At 38.5% G+C, this 14123-nt stretch overlaps 1 protein-coding gene across 1 annotated transcript in view; it reads left to right on the top strand.

Moving 5' to 3' along the window:
- The window catches only part of LOC135084642 (heterogeneous nuclear ribonucleoprotein L), a 517182-nt gene that overhangs the window by 251932 nt on the left and 251127 nt on the right, over positions 1–14123 (top strand). The gene's annotated exons all lie outside the window — the stretch shown is intronic.

Genomic DNA, 14123 nt, shown 5'->3' with positions numbered 1-14123 from the left:
CTTATTACCTCTGAATTGTCAAAAAATGACAGCTGTCAGAATTCCGTCGAATTGAAAATCGGACTATACCTACCGTAGCACTTTGACAACGTGTGACTGCGGTTTTCCAAACATGAAAATTACTAAGCAACTACATTAGCAACTTTGTTCAGTTCAGTATTCTGAAAATCTTGTTTTATACTTTTTCAGCGTCGTTTTTTGACGTAGTTGGGTTTTAGTTTTTTTATGAGACGTCAAACGTCAACGGGATTTCAGATTTGTATGCTCTGTCACGTCATAATATGTCAATGTCACCCCTCTACCTCAGGCTCTAAAATCAAAAAATCAAAATCAAAAAATTTTTATTCAGTTTAGACCACAAGTGGCACTTATGAACGTCAATAGAAAATAATAAAAAAAGAAAAGGTAGCCCTTATGGGGCACTTTACATGTCTCCTTATCTTTTGGGCCCTACCAGCGCTTCGAGACAAACATATGGCAAGTGCTGACCGACTTAGTTCAGCGCTTGACCTATAATTATAATTGTTAGTTCAATTTTGTCTTCGTCATCGTGAAACTGTTTCAATATTTCGATACAATTTTCACAATAATTATGTAAATACATCATACATCCTTATCTCCATCTGTCTAAATATCGATAAATAACCGAAATTGTATCATATCGACATGTCGCCCCCTCCCCACGTCGCGTGACCCACGCGATCGTGTCTGGTCGTGCTAAGCGCTGTGTCTTTTGGGCCAGTGGTGCTCAAATTGTAGGCCCTGGAACCCCAGTTTGAATCCCAACTTTGCGGTATAAAGTGGTAAAGAATATCACTTAACTAACGCCCGTATTCACAAACGATGATTACTTAAGTGAAGCAGAAAATCGAACGCACAGCATTGATTAGAGCTCTGTGATTGGTTCGTGTGTCAGCCTGTGCGTCCACACGCACTGGGAGACTTCATAGTAGTGTTTGCAAATACGGGCGTTAGTCAGTAAATGCTAATTGAACATTCCCTGCTGACCTTTACTGAGCCAGTATTATTAACGTTGTCATCTTCACACCATACTTATAACTTCCGCTGCAGCATGACTCTTTCGTTACCAGGGTAAAATGAAGGATTTGGCCAACACTCCACGCGCTCTGGTCAGAGAGCTATGTCCAAAGAACGATGAGTTTGTTCCGGCGTTTCTTCTCAGCACTTGCAATATTTTTGTCTCGAAGCGCTGGTAGGGCCCAAAAGATAAGGAGACATGTAAAGTGCCCCATAAGGGCTACCTTTTTTTTACTGTATTTTGACGTTCATAAGTGCCACCAGTGGTCTCAATTGAATAAAATATTTTTGATTTGATTTGAACGTTTACGTGCTGCAATAAAATAACACAAACTTACACGATGGTAACATAAAGAATTGGTATTTTGCTTGTTTGTACATTTATAGTCACTTTGTTTGATATTTTTTATCTCTGAGGCACTCAGAATGTTTCCGAATAATTCCAAAACTCCAACTAGAGGTTGAGTCACAAAAAAGTTTGAGAACCTCTGCCTCACTCAATCTATACGACAAAAGCGACTGTAAAGTTTTATGCTAAAAAAAGTGGAAAATATGTTATTTTACGCGAACTTCAGGAGGTTGATGGCTCCGGTTTTAGAAGCAGGGGAGACCGAGGAGAGTTGTGAGTGTGACATAGTCGATTTTTGGAAACATATTAACTTATCAGCTATCTCCGATGGGGCGGTAAGGTTCTGGAGTGGAGGCCACGTACCGGAAAGCGCAGCGTAGGACGTCTATCCATAAACGGTAGACTAACGACCTCATAAAGGTAGCAGGAAGGCGCTGGAATCCGCTGGATGCAGGCCGCTACCAACCGGCTATTGTGGAAATCATTGGGGGAGGCCTATGCTCAGCAGTGGACGTCCTATGATTGAAATGATGATGATGATGAGCTCGCAACAGCGCGTATTTGTTAGCTCGAGACTTGAACTAAAAAACGCGCACTGTTACGAGCTCGCTGGTAGTTAATATGTTCCAAAAATCGTCAACGTTACAACTCTCCTCTGATGCAATTCACCTCGGTTTCCCCTAGAAATGTTGAGGTGGAAATTTCAAACTCCTGAAAGTTTCATGTTTTGTATTTAGTTTATTTTTAAGTAAGTTTCGCTGACGCCCTCTCGACACACGATGTAGAATTATGGCACTGTAAAAACGGATGCTTAAATAATATTCTAAAATACGTTATAAATTCTGAAAATACGGTTAAAGATTTTGTGTATCTTCGGGAGACTTTTACCAGAAATCAAAAATCGTCGATCTATTGTGCCTTAAGCCTCTAACTGTACATATTTACAAGTACCTATACATTTCTTTTTGTTTGATAGGATAGTATAAAATTAATTAATTAGTTACTTTCGTGAACTGCTTTGTCACCGTACTCCATGTATAAGTTAACCCGTAAAAGCGACGCGGGTCCAAATGGGCCACGCATTCGATAACCTCATTACCGCCCCCTAGCGGCCGAACGGTTTTAGTGTTGTGTAATTAATTACATCCACTAATTACCTGTAGTCCTGCGGGTGCAATAATTAAGATGAATCTGCCTCGCGACGGTTTTGTAATTGGCAAACGCCATTTTGGTCATTGTGGTTGTGTTTGTAAAACAGTTTAATTTGTGGTAATTGAAGCGATGATTGGTTTTGGTTGATAATTAAATATTTCAATAGATTTTGTATCATGAAAATTAATTCTAGGATAGCTATCCTAAACCTAGCTAGGTCCTTTGTATTTTTTTCATTCCAGATTACGCTCGATTCGGCTCATAAAAAAAACTCATAAAACTCATTTATTTTTTGCAAATAGGCTTTTAAAAAGCACTTTTACACGTCCCAATATTAACCCTACCACTGCTTCGGGACAATAAATGGGCCAGTGCTGAGAAGAAGCAGCGCAAGAAACTCAATATAATCATCACTGTACATACATGAGGTGTACCGTGTAAGCCAAAAGCTTTCTCTTCGTAGATAAACAAAAATATACTTATTTACTAAAATTATACAGGTATCTTCTACCAACCTCATGTATTTATTGATGCTTAGGTAGTAGGCTTATGTAGAATTTTTGATATTTTTCACAAGTTAATATTATGAAGGAAACCTAAGTACTTTTATATTTTCCTTTCATCTTTCTTACATTGCTTGATGACAAGGGACTTCCTGTTTTATTATCAAGTTATTAAATAATATAAGTATTAAGTACCCATATTTTTAGTAGATATTTTCCTTCTTTTCTCTTTCTCAAGGGGAAATATATTTGGAAATAGAACAAAAGGAACGTTTCTCCGTTACATCCCACGTATATTTGATAGGGTATTTTGCTTTTCGTCCGCTCTGTCAGAAGTCAAGACGCGCAGTGGACCCGACCGACCCGGTTGCCCAGTGTACCGTGACATCGGCTGGGCTAGTGTTGCAAGAATAAAATATCGGTAGAGTATCGAAACTATTGTAAACAAAAACAATAACAAGACCGTATCGATACTATTGAATTTAGAGTTACGTTCTGTGGCTGAAACGATGATGATGATCTAAATACCAAAATTACTATCGATAGTAGTTTTGATAACTCTTATAATAATGCGAACAGCTAGGGACTGGAATTCACAACCTGCTGCTGTCTTTCCCGAATACTATAATCCGGGCCTTTTCAAGGCGAGAGTGAATAGGCATTTACAGGGCAGATATCTACCATCCTAGACTGCATACTTAACACCAGGTGCGATTGCGGTCAAATACCTGCCTTTATGCATATAAAAAATCAGATAAGAAGCTTCGATAAAAAATTGTATCGATATCATCGATAGTTTTACCTTTCATCCGTATTACAGACATTAGCTATGGGTCGTATCAATTGTACCGACACTATCTATAATCCCATCGATATCGCGACTGTTTTTCGACCAAACTACCGATAGTGTCACAACACTAGTGCGAGCCGATCATCCGGACGGCTGGTATCTTTGCCGCGCGTATATAATAGTTTTTCTATTGATGCCGGGCCTCGTTAGTTTTTCCGGCCGACTTGACGCGTGGGTGGATTAATAAACAAATAGCGTACGCTGGTAATGAACTAGAATTCTGCAGGGTGTCGCGCATTAAATGAAATCGTTCTTTCGTTCATTTCAGCCAAATGACGTCCACTGCTGGACAAAGGCCTCCCCCAAGGATTTCCACAACGACCGGTCCTGTGTCGCCCGGCACCTCCTGCGAACTTCACAAAATCATCGGTTCACCTAGAGGGGGGCCTGTCCACGCTACGTCTTCTATCTTCTTCGCATGTAAATAGATATTACTGGTACTGGTACTGTTGAGAAACCAGTTATAAATTTTCGAAAATTTTGATATATTTTACGAAACAGCATCAATCTAACCGATTGTTCGTTTCATAATTGTCCAAGTGCTAATTAATAAATATTTTTAATTCAGTCACTATTTATTTTAATATCAAAATTAGTTCGCCCAATAAAAAACGCGGTAGTGTCAGTTCAAATGTCAATCCATTCAATAGTACATTGGTTTTTTTGCAAACCTTTAGTTAAAACCTCAAAAAAATATCCCCCGCCAATCCATTTAATCTAAACTAGAATGGGTTTAAATAAATCGCCGTTTAACCGTTAACACTAACGGTGGGTATAAATGAACTTTTCCAATTCCATCCGGGTCGATTGGGCCCGAGACAAAACGATCGCAGCGGAGGGTTAGAGTGAATTGCTCCGGTTTGAACGCAACGAGCCTGAAAAATGCAGGGTTAGGTGAGTTTTAGGGTTCAATTACGGATGGTTTTTAAATTTAAATAAGAGAAGTAATTGAAAATCTTTTATTAAGACTTAACTGACCATTTGTCTGTTTGTATCAAATCTTGGTAAATGATTTTGACTCGTTAACCTGAACTACCTTCTGATAGATAAAGCTGAAATTTCGTATATTTTTTGTTATTTCCCCAACATAGTACTATCATTTATGGTCAGATGATAAGGGCAACATAATGTAGTTAAAACCAATCTTTTTGTTAACATACTTCCAGTAAAAACCTTTTAAGTGTTATTATCAGGAGGAAGATAAAATTAAAACTGCGTGCTGTAAAATAAGATTGACCGAAATGCATAAAATGCATAAATATGAGAAAAAAAATGCATTCCTGAGGTTTTCACTCTAAGCTCTAAGGCGACCATTTACTCGTCCAAATATGTATAGTTTACTCTTCCATTTCCCTGCCTCATTTCAAGTGAAGAAATTATCTAATTATTTATGACTAGCGTTTTTTGTTCCAAAATTTACCTTACCCTTTTTATCCGACTTCAAAAAAGGAGGAGGTTCCCGTATCCAAATATCGCCAGCCCTATCTAATTTGAAGTGAGGTTCTAATGGACCCTCGACTTCGGCGTATCAAAGCCGGCTATAAGTGGCAGTGCCAGGAGACGGGACGAGTGGCAGTGCCACTCTTGTTATCAAGGAACGGCAAAACTGGCCGTGTTTGAAGGATAAGAAAGGTTCCGTACCATTGTACAGGATTAAGCTCAAGGCACTTATGGTGTCTATTACAAGTTCGTTTATCAAATGAAAACAAAAACGCAAGAATTTCAGCCACAGGACGTCCACTGCTGAATATAGGCCTCCCCTAATTGTTTGTTACTAACTAGCTTTTGCCCGCGGCTTCACCCGCGTGAAATTTAGTTTGTCACATAATTATCGTCATAAAGTATAGCCTATGTGTTATTCTGGGTTATAAACAATAATACTGTAAAGTTTCATCAAAATCCGTTAGTAGTTTTTGCGTGAAAGAGTAACAAACATCCAGACATCCAAACTTTCGCAATTTGTATAATTTAATTTATGCATTATTTATTTGTTTTCTAACACCTCTCAAGCCTGGTGAAATTTCTATTTAAACTAGCGGCCGCCCGCGACTTCGTACGCGTGGATCCTGTTTTACCCCCTTTTCCCGAATTTTCTTTGCTATAAACCTCACGGAGCCCGAGACCTTTCCAACGAATGCAAAACCGTGGAAATCGGTTCGTGCGTTCTGGAGTTATAGCGTCAGGGAGGAAAACCCGACTTATTTTTATACAGTGTGAGTCACGTTAAAGTGTACATATGAAAATAGATGAAACTAGACCTATTTTTATCGACAAAAAAGAGGTCAAATTTTTTTTGAGATTTTTTTTTTAATTTTTTATTGAATTTTTTTTCTTCCAATTACTTATTGTAAAGAAAACGTAATAACTTTTAAACTAAGCGGTATATCCTGATAAAATAAAAACAGTAATAATGCTAAATAACAGGCAATACTAAAAAAATACATAAAATACACAAAAAATGCCAACGAATAATAAAAAAATGATACTTTTTGAAAAAAATCTGCTTTTAAATTCGTCTTTTTTTGGTTATTTGATATTTTTTTCCAAAAAATGCCCCTATAACAAGTGGTTTTTATTACTTTGTATTATTTTCTACCGTATTACCTTTGTAAAACCAAAAATCGCATGTCTCTATCCCTATCACAACATTTGCTATGATCGTTTGAACAAAGGCCTGCCACAACATTATTCTCCGCTACAGGTAGAGACAATTTAAATTTTAACTTAAATGCTTATTTTACTTCGAAATCTTTTGTTTTTATTTGAAATCTAACTTTTCTTTATCAAAATTACAAATCTAGAGCTATTTTCAGTTTCGTTGTTAACGAAGCGTTGAATGGCGCGCTCGGAGAGGCTTAGTTCAAACGATCATTGCAAACGTTGTGATAGGAATAGAGACATGCGATTTTTGGTTTTACAAAGGTAATACGGTAGAGAATAATACAAAGTAATAAAAACCACTTGTTATCGGGGCATTTTTTGGAAAAAATTATCAAATAACCAAAAAAAGACGAATTTAAAAGCAGATTTTTTTCAAAAAGTATCATTTTTTTATTATTTGTTGGCATTTTTTGTGTATTTTATGTATTTTTTTAGTATTGCCTGTTATTTAGCATTATTACTGTTTTTATTTTATCAAGATATACCGCTTAGTTTAAAAGTTATTACGTTTTCTTTACAATAAGTAATTGGAAGAAAAAAAATTCAATAAATTTTTTTAAAAAAATCTCAAAAAATTTTTGACCTCTTTTTTGTCGATAAAAATAGGTCTAATTTCATCTATTTTCATATGTACACTTTAACGTGACTCACACTGTATAGTAGATATTATGTTTGTTTTCATTCATATTCTAGCACATCCTCTGTTCTACAGGTATTTCTAATTAATTAATTATATTTTTCTATTCAAACAAGTACAAAAAAAAGCAATATAATTTTAGCTCTATACATTAATTGATATCAGCATTAAGTAATCACACTTACCGTCATAAAAACATATCCCATAATAAATATCTATTTCGCTCTTCAAGTTAACGCAATATTGAATTTTATTGCATCAAGATAAGGTTGATCCTCGCTGAAAGTGATGTCTTGTGGATTTTAATGAAATACGTGGGAAGACGAACGGAGTGAAAGTTTTGCAGTTTGCGGAAAAACCGCACGTTTGACGCCCGGTGCAAGTCACGAGATGACGAGACTAAGACCTTGCTTCCACCAAAGCGGAGAGCACAAGGCGGAGAGGAGATGTGTTTTGATCAGATTTCTTTATTTCCAACATTTTGTAATCGCTACTTCTTCTTCTTGTCGTATCGACAACAAACCTACACAGTGTCAGCCCAAAACTCCGCTACAAGAGTGGCGTTGTATCTTTCTGCGTGCAGTTTTTTGGGCACGCAGGGCACGACATCATGTGCTTCGTCGACTGGGGAACAACACCACACTCCAAGTTTGAGCCATCCAAGAATCCCCACCTGAATATATTGATCGCTATATCTTAAGACTTGATCAGCAGATTTCTCTTGCCCAACGCTTGAGTGTGCGAACTGTTTTTGCAGCAAATTACGTACGCTGATTGTAACTATGCTAATGCGATCGGTTTTTCTTGCCACTAATGACATAAGCTTTAATTACTATCTAGGCATAGATCTAGTAAGTACAGGAAGATACGTTTTTGTTCTAAAATAGAGCTTGTTACAATTGCATAAGGTGCAAAGGGTTTAGTTTTGTTTTGTCGTTGTTATTACGTTAATGTGTGACGTAATTGGAATTTACTAATTCTATGGATCAATCGTATCGTAATCGTAGAGTCAGGTATGATGCAGTCAAAACTCATAACCATTCAAAACCACATTTGACTGCAAAAATCAGGCAAAACCACTTCTGACTGCAAAAATTAGGAAAAAAATCCTTTTTTCCCCACTGCTCAACTAGACTGCTCAACTGCGCAACTGCTCAACTAACTGCTCATTTGACTGATTTTTGCATTCAAAACTGTTTTTGAATAAGGAAATCGGTGAAAATTACTTTTGACTGACATAATGAATCTACACGAATGTAACATAAAATTAACTTAACCAAGAACTTTGCCATAGTTTGATTGTTTTCCCAATATATCAATACAGTTATTTGTCTAATTGTATCCACGTGCCAAATAACTACACTCGGCGACAAATAAATCGCACCTCCCGCGACAATAACTTTAAAGATTTTCTTCTGACACAATCATGGTGCCCCACCAATATTGGTGTTATTTGAAAGCCCAATAAATAAACTTAAAGAAAAACTCATCTTTTTTAAATAATTAACAGGTACCACAAATGCAGCTTACTATTTTATTTATTTTACCAATGGTCGGTGACCCTCACTCGGCATGGGGCATATGCTGAGTGGGGTCCCGTTGTTGTGGGCATCTTGTTGGTGAATGGGTGGCACTGCTCAGTTTACTCTTGTTTTTATTTTTTCTTCTTCTCCCATTATTATGTGCTACTGTCATGTATTTGTGTGATGTCCATTGTAATATGTGTATCTTTCTTTCTTTCTAAATGTGACTTGAAAAAAAAAACAATGTTAGGGCTCGCCACTGGGGCCAATCAGACCGATTTTTGTGGTTATAAATCAAATAATGATATCATGTGTCCTCTTTAACAGATGAATAGCGATTAATCCCAATTTAACAGTTTAATAGCCATATTTGGCACAAGTGTATTAACCTGTCACTTTGGCACTGGATCCTTCTAAAGACACATTTTTGGGGTAAAAACCTTTCCTTTAATGAAATGAAGTTTATAACTAAGTTTTCAAATGGTACCAATATTGCAGAGAAGTGGGGATGCATACGTTTGAAAGTGATTGTTGCGGGAGGTGCATTTTCTTTGACGCCGAGTGTAATACTGAAACTATGCTGTTTGTAACTTCGTAGGTATCAAGGGTCTTGGAACAGAAGCCTATTAACTTCTAATTAATTCAAGATGGAAGTTCCTTACTAATGTACGGATATACACGTAAATGTTACGTAAGAGGAAGCCCGATTGGTACGATATTGTGATTTGTGATACCTGTATTTTGCAAGGGCTATTTTTTTGAAAAATAAAATGACATCAGTTTTAGCCAACTGGCTGAATAGAACAATTGAAATTATTTATTAGTATGTAAGCCCTTGTAAGCATTTATAAACTCGTACGTCCCAGATATAGCTTGTGCTACCACCAATTCGGGACAACATATCGGCTGACGCAGTGAAGAAGTGGCGGTCAAACTCAGTCACCTTTAAGGGTTTTCCAAACAGATGCGTTCAGCGGGCAGCGGTCAGGTCAAAGTGAACGCAGACCACATTGTCGGTCTCTACATTTTGTATTGATGCGATCTGTCCGTGCGGGCACGAGCCAAGAACGCAAGCTCAGCGCGAATAGATGTATTGCTTGGACCGCTGGCCGTTGCATTGCATTCCCTGAAAATGTTGTTCATACATGATGCGGACTGCGTTCACTTTAACAGAACGCATCCAATGTAACAAATCATTTAATGTAGAAAGTAGGTTTTTAAAGCGTTAATTCGTTTAGTGTATTCCGAACTTTAGAACGGTCATATCTACTATTTAAGTATATTATATGAGTATGTACATCTGTTCCACGGTAGCCTATTAGCAAACATTAATTAATTCAGGGCACGCGCAAGTTCCGGTGATAAATTAAGTTTCTCGCGAATGGCAAATAAAAGTTTGCTGCTAATAATTTAGCTTAAGGAAACGTTATGGCGTTTTGCTTCAAGTTGTTTATGAATTGGGTATGGGTACCATATTAAATATGGAATACGTTATTCATATTAAATCTGAATAAATGGTGTAGTCGTTTCAGCCAAATGACGTCCACTGCTGGACAAAGGCCTCCCCCAAGGTTTTCCACAAATCAAGTGGCAGTGGGCGGGGCACATAGCTCGTAGAGACGATGGCCGTTGGGGCAGGAAAGTTCTCGAGTGGCGACCACGGGCTGGAAAACGTAGCGTGGACAGGCCTCCTACTAGGTGGACCGACGATCTGGTAAAGGTCGCGGGAAATGGTGTAGGCATAATAATAAATTGTGAATGAAGGTCGTGGGTAGCACCTGGATATGGACCAGCGCAGGACGGGTCATTGTGGAAGGCTTTTGTCCAGCAGTGGAAGATATTGCTATAATGTGAAATTACAACTTGAAAATGTTGGTTTGACAATCTCTTCGTGGCTCAGCGGTCAGAGTAGTCGCCTGGCAAATGGAAGTTTTTGGTTTTATATTCATACTAAGACAGTTGATTATAATGAAGTGTAAGCTTATACTGACCGTGTGGAGCAGCAGCATAAGTTAAAAGTGATAGTGAAGTAAAATCTTTGAAAAATTTATATTCATACATTTTAATATGACTGCGGTGAAAATACCCGTGATCATTACTCCATTTGTCCCCAGCGAGATTTGAACCCGCATCTGTAGCCAGTTCTATTGCTCTAAAGTTTTAACAGCTTTTGCTCTAATAACTTAAACTTTTCTCAAACTGAACTCTCACAATCTCGTCTAATTTTATCAAATCTAAACTAAAATATGCACACTTTAACACTATTCATTTCCCCGTCAAGCGTCAAGAGCTTACCCTTATCTCGCGCGACCGGGGAGTTGAAAAATCTACTACCCTCTGACGGGGAGTGTTTACCTGGCTTAAGATAGGATGAAGGGTTGAACTCGATGAATCAGCTGTTCTGAATAGGTTGATTTGGGTCGATTTAGTCTATGGTTTGGTAATAGGATGTCAATTTTGAATGTAATCGATTCGCTGTGGCACACTGAAAACCAGCGCCGTGGCCTTCGTCACCGTGGGCCACGGCATATGCTGAGTGGGGTCCCGTTGCAGTGGGCATCTTGTTGGTGAATGGGTGGCACTGCTCAGTTTACTCTTGTTTTATTTTTTCTTCTTTTATTATTATGTGCCTCTGTCATGTCTATGTAATTGCCTGTATTTGTGTAATGTCCATTGTAATAAATGTATCTTTCTTTCTTTCTTTCGTAACGTAACGTAACGTAGGCTGCCGGGACTAGCTCATAGAGCATACTTAACTTTTTATTTTGATGTCTGTCACCTTATAGATACAAAATTAAAATGATCTATGACTTTGACTTTGACAAATGTCAATAGACTGTTAAACTTCATACAAAAACACCGGTTATCGCGGCGGAAGCGGCGGCGGCGCGGGAGCGGTGCCGGCAACGCAGACCCGTTCTCGAAACAAGCGGGCAGCTCGCGCGGCGCTTTAGCGGCGAAGTGTTGTGTTCGGGGTTGTGTTGTCGAGATATTTGTTTTTATTCGCAAACGAAATGTCTGAACAACGGCGACAATTTTATTTCGATTCAAATTTATTCCTAACGCTCGATTTATTGTGGGCAAAAGAAGGAATGCGCTGCCCGCTCGTTGCCCGCTCCCGCGCCGCTGTTTTCGAGAACCGGTCTATTTGATTTTACGCATAAGATCCTGCCGCTCCCGCGCCGCCGCCGCTCCCGCCCCGCTGCCCGCTAAACTCGAGGCTGAGGCTTTAAAGTTAGGTGGTGCAACAGCCTAAGAATACTCTAAACGTAGTTAATGCTCATTATTTTAATATAATAAGCCTCCAGCTGGCATCAAACCCGCTACTCGTAGATATCTAAGACACAAACCACCAGCCAAAAGGTCACATTTTCCTCGATTCTTGCAAATAAACCCCAAAATTTCCTTGTTGTTTTACACTCCCCGTAGATTTGTTAAAAGTGTTCGAGCCAAAAAAATCCACTTACATTTTATGTTACATCTGTTTTGTCTTTAATTTTGTTAAACCGAGTGTTTTTCTTTTTCCAGGTAAGTTGTAATGAAGATGTATTTCGACAGTTAAGTGGCGAGTAACTTTAGCTGTAACATTGTGAGTAAAGTAAGTGATATTGTACATTTATTTGGGTATTAGTTTGTATAATGAAGTGCCTAGAGTTTTATAGTAAAGAATTTAGATCTGATAAATAGGATTTTTGCTCAATGTTTTCGTAATAGGCGTTACTTAGCGCCTTTGTGGTCTAGTTCCAGATTAGGTCCCGGGTTTGATTCCCAGTGGGGGCAGAACAAAGATTTTTGAGGTATTCCTCGAAGCGCACCTATGTTTACTAATATAAAGATTTTTAACTTTATTTCGATGAATAAGTTTCATTAGAGCGCTTTAAAATGGGTGCGCTTCATTAGGTGCGCTTCAAAATGGGTGCGTTTCATTAGGTGCGCTTCATTAAGTGCGCTTTAAAATGGGTGCGCTTCATTAGGTGCGCTTTAAAATGGGTGCGTTTCATTAGGTGCGCTTGAAAATGGGTGCGCTTCATGGAATATCTCAAATTTTTGCAGTCCAAATCTGATGTGGAAAAACAGACACTCTCAATCAGCGTGAGTGCTGCCGGATGGAGGGCACTATCAATATTGAGCGCGAAAAAGATATTAATCTGCACATTGTTTTCTATTTCCCGCGCACTCTTTAATGAGAGGGCTCAATGGAGGAGAGACAGCGGGATTGGGTTAGTTTTTAAATTTAGGATTCCGGGTGAAGCTCGCTTCCACCTTCGGCCTGATCGTCACTTACCATCAGGTGAGATACAGGCCAAGAGCTTCCTCGTTGTAGATTGGGGATTCCGATTGAAGCTCGTTTCCACCTTCGGCCTGATCATCACTTACCATCAGGTGAGATACAGGCCAAGAGCTTCCTCGTTGTAGATTGGGGATTCCGATTGAAGCTCGTTTCCACCTTCGGCCTGATCGTCACTTACCATCAGGTGAGATACAGGCCAAGAGCTTCCTCGTTGTAGATAAAAGATTTACTTGATGTAGTACAGTTCATGTCAAATAGTTCGTGACACCCCAAATGGCCACAAAGTTGACTACACAACTGTTAAAAGTCGCATATCTGGCTGATCTAGTTTGCACTTAGCACTAATACTATAGGTGAGTAAATAAAACCACCGTAGTACTTGGGCTATTGAACCATATTGATCTATAGATTGATCTACATACATATTACACGGTTTAGACCATATAGGATCAGTAAAAAACTTTAATACCGCCGGCTAAAGTACTACAACGCCATCTATTGAGAATCTTAATAACTACATTACAAACGTATGCGTCCTTGTAGACTCAGGAAAATACTTCATCATCGCGATGTAAAGTAGTACAGCGCCATCTAGTGACGTTGTTTTGAAATTAATATTATAATTGTATCAGAATAAAGTATAAACGTTAACAACAACCTTATTTCAGTTGCAACAAGACGTGCTGCGAACTTATTGACTACTTTGGGTGTCACGACTTATTTGACGCGCACTGTCACCACACCACCATGTAAATGTCTAAAGAACTTTTAAAGGTTAAATAGCTACAGGTCTATCGCGTAACTTGAGTCAGTGCCCGAGGTAAGGGAGCGGCATGGGAGAGTGTTTTTGTAACTTCAAACGTCAGAACGACTTTAGACGTGCTTCAGACCTATATGCCTCTGCTGGAACCCTGATATGATCAATAAAATTGTCCATAGATCACGCTCATAAAGTTTCGATTAGTTTTTCCTTGGACACATTGTGTACCTAGATATCTAAATATTTATTCATCAAAGACAAACAGAGTTACTTTCACATTGATATTAATAAGAAATGATTCAAAAACATAACCTCCTTCTGGCGCAGTCGGGTAAAAACGCCTACGTCAATTCCTTAAA

This window comes from Ostrinia nubilalis, chromosome 26 (assembly GCF_963855985.1).
Source record: "Ostrinia nubilalis chromosome 26, ilOstNubi1.1, whole genome shotgun sequence".
Classification (NCBI taxonomy): domain Eukaryota; kingdom Metazoa; phylum Arthropoda; class Insecta; order Lepidoptera; family Crambidae; genus Ostrinia; species Ostrinia nubilalis.
Note: the sequence above shows the minus strand (reverse complement) of the source record. Positions and strands in the feature narration are given on the sequence as shown.